This window comes from Erpetoichthys calabaricus, chromosome 1 (genome assembly GCF_900747795.2).
Source record: "Erpetoichthys calabaricus chromosome 1, fErpCal1.3, whole genome shotgun sequence".
Taxonomy (NCBI): Eukaryota; Metazoa; Chordata; class Cladistia; order Polypteriformes; family Polypteridae; genus Erpetoichthys; species Erpetoichthys calabaricus.
Genome location: NC_041394.2, coordinates 330,370,168 through 330,382,833, shown reverse-complemented (window position 1 = coordinate 330,382,833; position 12,666 = coordinate 330,370,168). Strand labels below are relative to the sequence as shown.

The 12,666-nt window shown below is 38.0% G+C and overlaps 1 protein-coding gene across 1 annotated transcript in view; it reads left to right on the top strand.

Annotated features, from left to right (window-relative positions):
• The window catches only part of LOC114666753 (zinc finger protein 721-like), a 207,283-nt gene that overhangs the window by 138,437 nt on the left and 56,180 nt on the right, over nucleotides 1-12,666 (top strand). The gene's annotated exons all lie outside the window — the stretch shown is intronic.

The window sequence follows — 12,666 nt, the reverse complement described above, 5'->3', positions numbered from 1 at the left end:
GTCCATGCCAAGATCTGAAGGAGGAATGGGTCTGATCTAAATTGACTATACTGTATATACAGATTGATGATCATTGGACTACAGACAAAACTAATGTATTCAACAGTGCACCATGTACAGAAAGTATTTCAATATTAAGCTGAAAAAAAAACATGGTCAGTTATAAAGTTCAACCAAACATTCCAAAGAAACAATTGTATGACAAGGTTGACCTCACCTTGTGCACAGACAAGAGCAGTATACAATCAACTTGACAGACAGAACAGGAGTTTAAAAAGATGAAATAAGACAAAAGAAAGAAGTAGAAAGTTCACAAATGCATTGGAAAATATTTGGAACACCAGTTCCAGTCTCATGTAAAAGTGCATCTTGCTAGTGCAGGAGAGTCCAACTCAAATAATGTAAAAATGGCCTGTGTGTTAGTAGTGGAGTTCTGTGACTAATTGTTCAGTTTTCTTAAACCAGTATCCAGTAATTACCAAATAGAAAATAACTATTAATACAAAATGAACAATACCAGCATAATATAAATATCAATATTACCCAATAATAGTACAAAAGCACCTGAAATAAATTCCCTGTCTAGCTTTTAATATCAGTTAAAGCACAGTTATTAATTAAAACTTTATAAATAACTAAGAAATTGGAAAGGAATTGATTTGTACAGTAATCCCTCCTCGATCGCGGGGGTTGCGTTCCAGAAAATCCGCGAAGTAGAAACCATATGTTTATATGGTTATTTTTATATTGTCATGCTTGGGTCACAGATCCATATTACTAACCGAGAATGCTAAACCGGATGATGGACGCAGGCACATCCGGCAATGGGCCGTAGCTGCAAAAAGACGTACTGCGCAGGCGCAAAAAGAGTCCGCGAGAGTCGGCTGAGGAGCCGAGAAAGGCGGACAAAAGAGGGCGAGAGAGGCGGATGAGGGGCCGCGAGAGGCGGACAAGACCACAGAAAAAAGGAGTGAGCACAGGAAAAATGGAGAAATGAGGCGCAACGAAAAAAGGAAAAAGCACATAAAAAAGTATTCAAACGCAAGCAAAGCACGAAACACATTGCACACGAAACTAGACCCAAAAAAAAAAAAAAAAAAAAAAGAGGCTCGCGCACAACAGCAAGGCACCCCCCCCCCCCCGACAAAAAAAGGCACCGGACGGAACACACACCAAGAGGGGGATTCAACAAGCCCATGGAACACAAAAAAAAAGAACACAAAACCACCCCACAGACCCTACAAGCAACGGACGGGACACACACAAAGAGGGGGATTCAAACAAGACACAGGAACACAAAAAGAAAGAAGACGCTCGCGCAACAACAATCCTCACCCCCCCCCCCCCCCCCACACACACACATCCATAAGAAGTGACACCCAAAGCCACATATTCTAAAGTGAACGTCAACACCTTCACACTAGACAGCATAGGTGTCAGCATAGGTGGATCTCCTTACAATAAAGCACTATTAACCGTTCAACTGCAGAAAAGGAAACATATTAACAGTGACTGCGATCCTTCTTATTACTTATCCATATTTCGCATGCTGAGAAAGAAACAAGTCATGAATACACGGTCACAGGTACAAAACGAAAAGGAAAGGATAACAGGAACAAACACACGAACACGAAAGAAACAACAAAATAGATGGCTATGCAGCATAGGTGGATCTCATTACAATAAGGCACTATTAACCGTTCAACCGCAGAAAAGGCTCCATATTAACAGTGAGTGCAATACTCCTTATTACTTATCCATATTTCGAAAAGAAAAAATGTCTCGACTCCAAAAACGCAAAGCTCAACTAAAGCTTCTAACTAACGATGTACCTAAAAGTAAAAACTTTATGAACTGCATTAGATCCTACAATAGTTCATTTGCTTTTGCATCTACCGGAGTAAATATCAGGCCACCAAAAGGCAATGGACCATACTGCTTTCGCATATGTACACAAATACTGCATCGCATTGGAACAGTGCACCCTGAAACAAATCAACAACGCAAATATGCACAAATCTACATCCTAGATCCACATGACGCAAACTATCAATCAAAGTGCTGCATCGCAACAGGCACGGATTCAAAACGAAACACCTCCCGTCTCAGACATACGTTAACGGCAGCGAAGGCTACAACGGGCTTCTCACACAGCACAGGCAAATTGATTACAGCTCCAAAACAACACGTCCCAAATACTACACATGCAACAACGCGCCTCTCAAACGGCACAAGCAAAACATACACCAGGAAAATTCATTCGGATTAATGAATGTCATTTGCAATCATTGTCATTCAGTTCACTTCCCTGAAGAAACAACTGGCAATACAAGTTATACATTTACACGTTGTTGTCAAAAGGGTCAAATTAGACTGCCTTCTTTACATTCATATACTGAATATCTACAGAAGCTTATAACTGACGATGTACCTGAAAGTTAAATCTTTATCAACTGCATTAGATCCTACAAATCGGTATCCACTATGAACATTAACGGTGGCACTGCACGTGACATCCGTCTTGAAAAAATGTTGTTTATTGATGAATGTACAATGGCATGAAGTCACTTACTCAACACCATTCATAAACTTCTACAAACGTTTATGAATAATAATATTCGATTTGGAGGAAAGGTACTTTTATGAGGAGGAGATTTTAGACAGTGATTAGCTATTCTTCCAGATGCCATGCACTCAGCTATTGTTCAGTGCACCTTAAAATACGCAGACGCATTGCTTTCAAAAGATACAGTTAGTAAAAAAGATACGATGTCCAGAACCAGATCATAACGATTGCTTATTACAACTGAGAGATGGTACACTCACCAATACAGATGGACTTCAGCCACATATTATTACAATTCCTCAAGCCTTTATCTGCGACGACTTAGTTACAGAGACATTTGGAACAGCAATCTCATTAGACCAAACGCCCCTTTTAACACAACGCACTATATTATGTTCAAAAAATATTAATGTGGAAAACATAAATACCCAAGTCATTCCATTACTTCCTGGAGAGACACAACTCTTTCTAAGCTCTGACAAACTTGACTCTGATCACAACAATAACCATCTTAAATGACCTTACAAGTTCTGACTTGGAATTACCTTTTACACTTAAACGGCGTGTACAAAGACATTTTCAAATAAACCTTTACACTTTGCCACACACTTTATTGTTTGATTTCTATTTGCATCATCTACACCGTCACACTATTCTATATCTCATTCATACATCACGCTCTTTGTCATTCCCAACACCAGGGGTTGGCGAGCGAAGCGAGCAGGGGGAGGAGCCCCCTAGTTTGCACAGAAACAGAGGAGGTTGTAGAGAGACAGGAACTTTATTCAAACACTGCAAACAAACATTTGTCTCTTTTTCAAAAGTTTAAACGTGCTCCATGACAAGACAGAGATGAAAGTTCCGTCTCACAATTAAAAGAATGCAAACATATCTTCCTCTTCAAAGAAGTGCGCGTCAGGAGCAGAGAATGTCAGAGAGAGAGAGAGACAGAGAGAGAAAAGCAAACAATTAAAAATCAATAGGCGCCGTTCGAGCTTTTAAGTATGCGAAGCACCGTGCGGGAAGCATGTCGCTTGACAAAGCAGCTGCAAGGAAGCCCAGCAAGGAAAGGAGCAATGTGAAGGTAGTCTTTCAGCATTTTTTAGACAAGCGTCCGTATCCTCTAGGGTATGAAACAGCCCTCCTGCTCATTCCCCTCCGTCAGGAGCAGAGAATGTCAGAGCGAGAGAGAGAGAAAAGCAAACAATCAAAAATCAATAGGTGCTGTTTGATCTTTTAAGTATGCGAAGCACCGTGCGGGAAGCATATCACTTGACAAAGCAGCCACAAGTAAGCCCTGCAAGGATGGGAGCAATGTGAAGGCAATCTTTCAGCGTTTTTTGAGGAGCGGCCGTATCCTCTAGAGGTGTGAACAGCCCCCGTGCTCACAATATATTTGAGGAGTTTTATTTAATACGTAATACGTGCTCTGATTAGGCAGCTTCTCAGCCATCTGCCAATAGCGTCTCTTGTATGAAATCAACTGGGCAAACCAACTGAGGAAGCATATACCAGAAATTAAAAGACCCATTGTCCACTGAAACCCACGAACCAGCGAAAAATCCGCAATATATATTTAAATATGCTTACATATAAAATCCGTGATGGAGTGAAGCTGCGAAAGTCGAAGCGCAATATAGCGAGGGATTACTGTATATAGAGGAATACCAAAGGCAACAATTATCTTAAAAATTTAAATTTCAGTCTGAAGATACATGGGATGAAAAGTCTTTGGACACAAATAAACCATAACCCCAACTCAGTCTGTTGTATGTTTTACCACTAAGTGACTCTTTCAACGTGGTGCAGGCTGTAGTTCTGCTCCGTCCTTGCTATTTGCATCACAGTCAGCCACTTTGTGCACCCTAGAAACTGTACACCACAGTGTGGTTCTTTTTGCATGCCCAGCGGCTGTGATCTGCTGTCTGCAAAACAACTGCAGTTCCCTTTCTAAACCCCATCCTGTGTTTATATTAACTAGTGGAGCTTCACCGTTCCTGTGTAATTATTTCTTTCCACGGAAGTAACATTTTATTTAATACTTTTTTGGTTAACTTATCCAAATCATCAGGCTGCTTGCACTTTCCCTGGCATTGCACTGGGCATGTGATTGGCTGTCAGTCAAGTAAAAGCTGCAAATATGCAAAATATACAAGTTGGTGTAACTGCTGTCAAGAAAAAAATAAAACAGTAAGCTAATTCAAAGATAAAGTTGCATAGAACATTTCTTTATTTTAAAATAGACAAGTTTTTACAGATTCGCTAGTGCTTTTCAAATGGAGATTTTCTAATAAAGATTGTTGGAAACCACATACACACGGCAACGGTATTCCCTGATGGTAGTAGCTTCTTTGAGCAGAATACTGCACCCTGCCACACTTCAAGATATGTTTGACAAATTTCTGTGAAGAAAATAAAGTGCCAAATTTCAACAGAATTGGTCCATTTGGGAGGCATAGAGTGACTCGTGGTGACAGACAGCCAGACATGGCTTTCACACCTAAAAATGGAACAACTGACAGGTGCCGGATCTGCCAGAGTGAGCTGGACACAGTAGCACATCTGGTTGCCAGTTTAGAGTTTCTGATAACTGAACAGTTACATATACACACAGAGCCACAATAAAGTAGCCAGATTACTTCATTGGAAAATAGAAAATGGGAAAAAGATGCAACTTTCCAGCACCACAGATGCATTGGGACCAACACTCCAGACAGAATCACAGAAAATGAGATGTTAGTCACTTATGACGCTGTGATTTCAACAGGCAGAAAAATAGATTCAAGGAAACAGGACATTGTTACAAATGAAAAACACCTTACTGAGTTATCATTCTCAAATGACTACTGTTGTGTTACAGCCAGTTTTTTTTCCCTGATTTGTATTTAATTTATGTTATTTCTTTGATTTTTGTTAATTGTGTAATGTTTCTTTAAAGTGGCACTCATTGCATGTATTCTATGAATTGTACCACAAGAGGAATGGCCACCCTGACATAAGTTTTGCTGGGTCCTTCCTGTGGCTATTTACATCTGCCAAAAAAAAAGAATCCAGCAGTGGGTGACTGAATGTTCTAGGAGTCTGCTTCTGTGAGCATTGATTTCTTTTTGTTTTTTAAATTTTTGTCTTGCTTCATTTCCTGGATTTTGCCTTTGCTTAAGTTTATTGGTACTTGTTTATCTCAGCCTTTAAGGCAAATAATTTTTTGCTCTATTGTGCATTGAGTTCTGTTTCCCAACTTTGTTCAACAATTCTTCAATTTATAATGTTTCTTCATGGCCTTGTCTCTACAAGCTGAGTTTAATGGTTATATTATTAGTTATTTAATAGTTATTAATTATATTATGGGACATACTTTATATTTTTGTTATGCCAGAAATACTACCAAGAGGTTTATTTTAGTAACCAGGAGAAGAGATGTAGTCAAAGACAAAAAATGGTCATAAACCATGAAGACTGGTGTTTAGAAACCAAAGCTAGAACAAGACACAAATGTCATAGTGGAAAAATACAGGCAAATCAGAAATAATACATTTATTCTTATAGCACATTTTCCTTGTAAAGAGTATAGCTCAAAGTGCTTTACAACAGGGGTCCCCTACTCTAGTCCAGGAGGACTACAGTGGCTGTAGGTTTTCTTTTTATCCTTTTATTAATTGGTGTCCAGTTTTTGCTGCTGATTAACTCCTTTTCCTTTCATTTTAATTGACTTGTTTTTTAAGATTTCTTCTTCTGAATTTCTTCATCGTTTCTCTGAATTGCTTCAGTTCTTTCCTTAATTGGCACCCAAACAGAAATGAAATGTGAGGTGAGTGAGCCAACAGAAGACCAAATAAGTCAGGGCCTCAAACTCCAACCAATTGCTTAATCAGTAGTGGAGTCTAGCCGTTAATTAAACTCATTATTTACCGTATATACTCGCGTTTAAGTTCTCCTGCAGATAAGTCGGGACTTGGTTTTACCATATAATTTCCGGTATTTTATAATGTCAGTCGTATAAGTTGAATGCGGAAAACTCCCGCTATTGGTCCAAGAGATTATGATATGCTAACGCACACCTGAGAGACGGAGCACACTGACTTTTTTTTTTTCTATGTATTGTGCCTACGTGACCACACGGTAATACCCAAATTATTTTGAAGTGGCGTTTGCACTGTTTTGTGTTTTTTGTATCTCACACTCTCATACACCTTTATCGTAAGAGCATCCCTTATCTACAATGGAGCGTTCAATCAGAAGAAAATATGAAGCTGGTTTTAAATTAAAAGTCATTGAAGTGGCAAAAGAAATTGGTAACTGCGCTGCTGCAGCAAAATTCGATGCATGTGAGAAACTGATATGAGACTGAAGGAGGCAAGAAAATGTAAAAAAGAAGTGTCTCCTTTTTTTCTCTCTTTTGGATTTTATTGATTTTATTAAAATCAAATAGCATTCCATACAAATAAGTCAAGTTTTACAAAAATAGGTTTGAGAAAGAGAGCTAGGTTAACAGAGTAAAACTTTAAGCTAGTAAAATAAGTAAATAGATAAATTAATAAATGAATAAAAATAAATAGAATAAAAAAAAGAGGAGCGAGAACCTGCTTCCTCAATTTAAATGATTATTCTAAAATGTTATTGATTAGATCCTGCCCGGTTTTGAAAAAGTTCTGCACAGATCTTCTAAGTGAGAATTTGATGTTTTCCAGTTTCAAATAATATATAACATCAGATACCCACTGACTTAAAAAAAGGAGAGTTAGGATTCTTCCAGTTGAGCAAGATAAGTCAACGTGCCAATAGTGAAGTAAAGGCAATTCCAGTTTGTTTGTCCTTCTCCACTTTAAGCCCATCCGGGAGCCCACCAAACACAGCTGTTAATAGGTTATGAGGGATTGTGACACCAAGGGTGTCTGAGAGGCTTTTAAGGATTTTGATCCAGAATGATGTTAATTTGGTGCAGGCCCAAAATATGTGGCCCAGTGAGGATGGAACTTGATTGCAGCGTTCACAGGTTGGATCTTGCCCTGGAAACATTTTGGAAAATTTTAAACGAAAGATGCACTCAATATATAATTTTAAGTTAAATAATTGTATGCTTTGCGCATATGGCGCTCGAGTGAATTCTCTGCATTGCTACCTTCCACTCCTTTTCTGAGACGTTGAGTGAGAGATCCTTTTCCCACTGTACTCTGGGATTTTTGAAAGTGAGGTACTGTAAAATTGTTTTACATATTTTGGAAATGCTGCCCGAGTCCTCAAGACTGATCAGTATTTTTTCCGGCATAGGGGTGGGTGGGAGTTGAGGAAAATTGGGTAGGTTCTGTTTAACAAAGTTTCTAATTTGAAGGTAGTGAAAGAAATGTGTTGCTGGAAAATTAAATTTGGAATGTAATTGTTCGTAGGATGTGAAGACATTGTCTATATACATATCTCTAAGTGACTTAATCCCAAATGTTTTCCAGACATTAAACACTACGTATGTTTGAGAGGGTGGAAAAAGGTGGTTCTCGTGCAGAGATGCCACCGATAACAGCTTCTTTATCTTAAAATCCTTCGTACATTGGTTCCATATTCTGAGTGAATGAAACACAATTGGGTTGTTAGTATATTGGCAATAACTTGTATTTACTGAGGTACAAAGCAAGGAATATAAAAAGATACTGCAGCATTTTATTTCTATTGTGGACCAAGCCTGTGTATGTTCATCTATTTGTGTCCATGTCCAGGTTTTGTTAGCTTGTATATTTGTCGCCCAGTAATAAAATTGAAACAGCTTGATATCACAGCTACAGTTCAGAAAAATTATAAAAAAATCAAAAACAAGACATACATACATTAATAAAGGATCACCCCCCAATGTCAATATTTTGTTGAACCACCTTTTGCTTTAATGACAGCCTTGAGTCTGTTGGGATTCTTCTCTATCAGCTTTGCATTCATAGATTGAGCTATTAATATTTGCCCACTCTTCTTTAACTGTTCAAGTTTGGTCAGATTGGATGGTGAGCGTTGGTGGACTGCTATCTTGAAATCTTTCCACAGATTTTCAATGGAATTTAGGTCTGGACTCTGACTGGGCCATACGAGGACATTCACTTTTTTCTCCTTCAGCCACTGTGTGGTCAATTTTGCTGTGTGCTTCAGGTTGTTGTCGTGTTGAAAGGTGAACATTCTGCCCATCTTCAACTTTCTGGCAGAGGCTAGCAGGTTTTCCTCAAGAATTTGATGGTATTTTGCCCCCTCCATTTTTCCATCCACCCTAATGCAAGCCCCATGCCCTGCGGCAGAGAAACGCCCCCACAACAGGATGCTGCCACCTCCATGCTTTACTGTAGGTATGGTGTGTTGTGCATGGTGAGCTGCATTGGATTTCCGCCAGGTGTACCGTTTGGTATTGATGCCAATTAGTTTGATTTTGTTCTCATCTGACCATAAGACCTTGGCATTAGAATCTTTAAGGTGCATTCTGGCAAAGCTCAAATGAGCCTTAATGTGGCCTTTCTTGAGAAGTGGCTTTTTCCTTGCGACCCTCCCGAACAACCTACAATTGTTGAGCGCTTGTGAAATTGTTGTCACATGCACACAATGACTACTCTCTGCCATAACATCCTGTAACTCCTTCAAAGTGGCCATTGGCCTCTTGGTAGCCTCTCTTACCAGTTTCCTCCTTGCTCTTCCATCCAGTTTGGAGGGATGGCCAGATCCAGGGAGGGTCCTAGTAGTACCAAACACTTGCCACTTCTTTATTATGGATTTTACTGAGCTCCTTGGGATTGATAAAGCTTTTGAGATTTTTTAACCATCTCCTGCCTTATGTCTGTCCACAACTCTATCCCTGAGATCTTTTCAAAGTGCCTTGTCACCCAAAGTCAGTTGTTTGCCGTCAGTTGCACTACCAAGCAAGGGGATGCTCCAGGAACAGCTGTTTTTATGCTTCACTAATCACACTGATTACAATTAATTATGGGTGGAAGGACGCCAGTAACTACGGTCTGCAATGGAAATGGGGCTCACTGACACCTGACTGAGTTTAGAAGGGGGTTGATCCTTTATTTATTTATTTTTTAAATTCTTCTGAACTGTAGCTGTGATATCTTTCAATTGGATGTTATAGATTGCATTGAGTAAGTAAAGCTGTAAAAATATTGGTTTGTGTTTTCATTTAAGGCTGTAAAGCAAAGAAAATGGGAATAATTTGAAGGGGGTGATTCTTTTGGGTAGGTAGAGCCATGCCGCCTTATGCCTTAGGTATCTGTAGGGTCGCCCTTTGGAAATTTGGATGTTTTGAATTCCAAATAAACGAGGTTAAGGTTGAAGTTAATTTCTTAAAAAATGATTTATTGATGTATATTGGAATGTTTTGAAATAAAAAGAGAAGCTTAGAAGGGATATTCATCTTATCAATGTTAATTCTTCCAGCTAAAGTGAGATGAAGGATTGACCATCTATGCTTAATTTTTTCCATACAGACGGAAAAATTTTGTTGATATAGAGCTTTATGTTTACTTGTGATGTTTACCCCTAATTATTTAAACTGATCTGTGATAATAAAGGGAAGGTGTTCAGTCTAATATTGTGTGCTTGAGAATTCACAGGAAAGAGCACACTTTTATTCAAATTGATTCTGAGACCAGAGATCTTTTGAAATTCTGTTAGTTCTGTTTGGACAGCAGGCACAGTATTTTGTGGGTCTGATATATACAGTACTATATCGTCTGCATATAGAGACATTTTCTGTTCAAGTCCTTCGCTGATTATCCCCATTATCTCATAAGCATTTAGACAGTGAACTGCCAGTGGCTTAATGGTGGTTGCAAAAAGTAGTGGTGACAAGGGGCATCCTTGTCTGGTACCACATTCTAGTTTAAAGTAGTCTGAATTAATGATGTTTTGAATGGGCATATAAGTCAGGGTCTGATTTTATGATCATTTTTTGGGTTTCAAGACCCAACTTATACGTGAGTATATACGGTAATTCCATGGCATGTTGCTGCTCTTATTGTGCAATAACAGACATTTCTGAAGCAGTTGATTTCCTCTTCTCTAAGAACACTGGTAAAATGTTATGAGGACCTAAGCAGATCAACATTCCTTAGATCTTCATCTTTCTTTAATTTCAGATACTGTATGATGGACACAGTTTGCTGCTTATATTTTGGCTCCTTTTGTATCTCATTATTGTTTGGTAGCTAATTAAGGAAAAGGAAACAATTAAGGGGTCTGAGTTTTGAAGAGCAAGTCAAATAAAATTAATGCAAAAGAAGTTAATTAGTAGCAAACAGGTCACTAATTAGGAAAAGGGTTAGAATGAAAACCTGCAGCCACTGGGGCCCTCCAGGACCGGAGTTGAGGACCCCTGCTTTACAAGATGATAAACAAAATAACCAATAAAAAAGAAAAACAAATTAGAAATAGATAAAAAGAATGATACAAAATGACTTATTAAAATTATTATATTGTATATGTAAATAAGTACTAATTTACTCTTAACATAAAATATACAGGTAATAAAAAACAACAGTCCTTAATACTGGTTTTAAGTGTCCAAATAGTAGTTTTTAAGTCTCTAAAGATAAGTCCAATGGTATAGTCGGGTGGTTGGAGAGCAAATAAAAAACAAACTCTGGGGGCGAGATGCTGGAGAAAGAAAAAAACAAAATGTGCAGTGGTCTGAAGGCCAAAAGACCACCCAGCTCCCACTAGACGTTATGCACTCCATAAATGTGTCACATTAATAGGGCACTCTCATGGAGCTCTGTTCATCTTCTCAGCATCTCAGGTGGCTGCAGTGTACTTAAATCAGGGCGCAGTTGTGCATAGCACCAAAAGATGTGATTTACAGCACAGACATAGTGATTAGTGTTAATAAAACAGCAAATAGAATTACATTTAATGAAAAGAACCAATTTCTTCTTCCCCTCTGTATGAAGGTAAAGCTAGTGATACAGATAATTTAAGCAATACAGAGAAGAAAAGATGTAAGAATGACAATAAAAGCACAAAGGTTTGTTTTGGAATTTTTGACCATTAAGCCTCAACCAGAGGATACCTTACGCTGATAGAGATACAAGAGCTATAAGTAAAGGTGTTAATATGTTTATATTTTCTAGAAATGTTTATATTTGCTGCAAAGTGATTTGTAAAACTATAATTTATTCTGAAACAGCTCAGACCTCATTATAAACAGAGCTGTGTTTAGTTATTGTAGGCATCATGAGAGTATTCTTATCTTGTTAGATTCGATTAGATAAACTTTATTAATCCCATGGGGAAATACAGGTGCATACAGCTGCAGAAACATAAAAGGATATCAGTTCACAGGACAAATAATACAGCCAATCTATCGTTCACTTAACCAGTAAGTAAATAAAAATATATACATAAATAAATGTATATTGTACAGATGTTTCAAAATTAAGTTAACAAGTTTCTGGGAGGAAGCATTGAATTGCCTGATGGCAGTGGGCAGGACAGACCCCCTGAGGGGCTTCTTGGTACAACGTGGTGCAATGAGCCTGTAGCTAAAAGTGTCGTATTAGAGCACATCCTGGAGGGGATTTTTCATGATGGCATCCAATTTTGCCACCATCATGGCAATTTCTGTATAGTATGACTAATGCTTGCTTTGTTAATGTTTATACCAGGTTATTTCATGGTGGGGTATGGTATAGTTTATAGCACTAATAACTTAGATATTTACTTCATTTCAGTTTTATTTGATATGCTGAAGAGGTGCTGCAATAAGTCATCATTCATTTCTACATATGTTTGAAAAGAGTTGTCTGTCTGTCTGTCCAGTTGAAGAAAAGGGGTAGTTTTCTACGAAGACAGATTACAGCATGAATAGAAACTTTTTGAAATAAATAATTTGTTATTTTGAAATGTGCCATCAAGAAAAGTCCTGCAATGAAACATAAACAGCATTTAAAAAGTACAATATTAAAACTGAATAAAATAAGTAGTACTATCAAAATTTGTGTCCTATTTTAGTTATTTTAAAGGTTGGTTTATTCAATTTAGTTATTAAAAATAACATTGGCTACATTTTACGTGGATATTAACACTAATTTGATACTGTTAGAATGAAAGTCAAAGCTGCATGTACAGGATGATGAATT